The following is a 935-nucleotide window of genomic DNA, read 5'->3' as shown; positions in this document are numbered from 1 at the left end:
GAGGGACAATCCATGAGAGTGGAGGGACAATCCAGGAGGACGGAGTGAGGAGGGAAAATAATGACAATAATTATTTCAGTAATGACAACAACAATCATCATAATATTCATTACAATAATGGTAAAATTAATTACAATAATAATATTCATTACAGTGATAATAATAATAACAAGAATAACGATAACAATAACGATAACAATAACAAAAGTAGCATCTATGTAACACATATCCCCATTCAGCACCAAGATCCATGCACTTTACAAGGTATATCATTCCCCCAGCAGACCACACAACACTCACAAACATTCCCTCAGCAGACCATAGAACACTCACAAACATTCCCCCAGCAGACCATACAACACTCACAAACATTCCCTCAGCAGACCATAGAACACTCACAAACATTCCCCCAGCAGACCACACAACGCTCACAAACATTCCCTCAGCAGACCATACAACACTCACAAACATTCCCTCAGCAGACCATACAACACTCACAAACATTCCCCCAGCAGACCATACAACACTCACAAACATTCTCTGCTTCCCGGGAAGCATACAGTGCAGGCTGCCGATTAAGCGCTCAAACACTAACATACTGACAAGATCGTTCACTGTCTATGGCCAGGTACCCATTCCCACCTGGGTGAAATGAGGAACATTTGTGTAAGGTGTCTTTCCCAAGGACACAACCTTACACACTTCTGGGAATTCCACACAGACACGCACACATATATACACACACACGCACACACACACGCACATATACACACACACAGACAGACACACACTCACACACACATACACATAGACAGACACGCACACATACACACACAGACACACTCACACACACATACACACTCACACACACAGAGACACGCACACATACACACACACACACACAGACACACACACACGCACACATACACACACAC

Source organism: Aplysia californica, unplaced genomic scaffold (genome assembly GCF_000002075.1).
Source record: "Aplysia californica isolate F4 #8 unplaced genomic scaffold, AplCal3.0 scaffold00582, whole genome shotgun sequence".
Taxonomy (NCBI): Eukaryota; Metazoa; Mollusca; class Gastropoda; order Aplysiida; family Aplysiidae; genus Aplysia; species Aplysia californica.
This window is presented reverse-complemented; position numbering follows the sequence as displayed.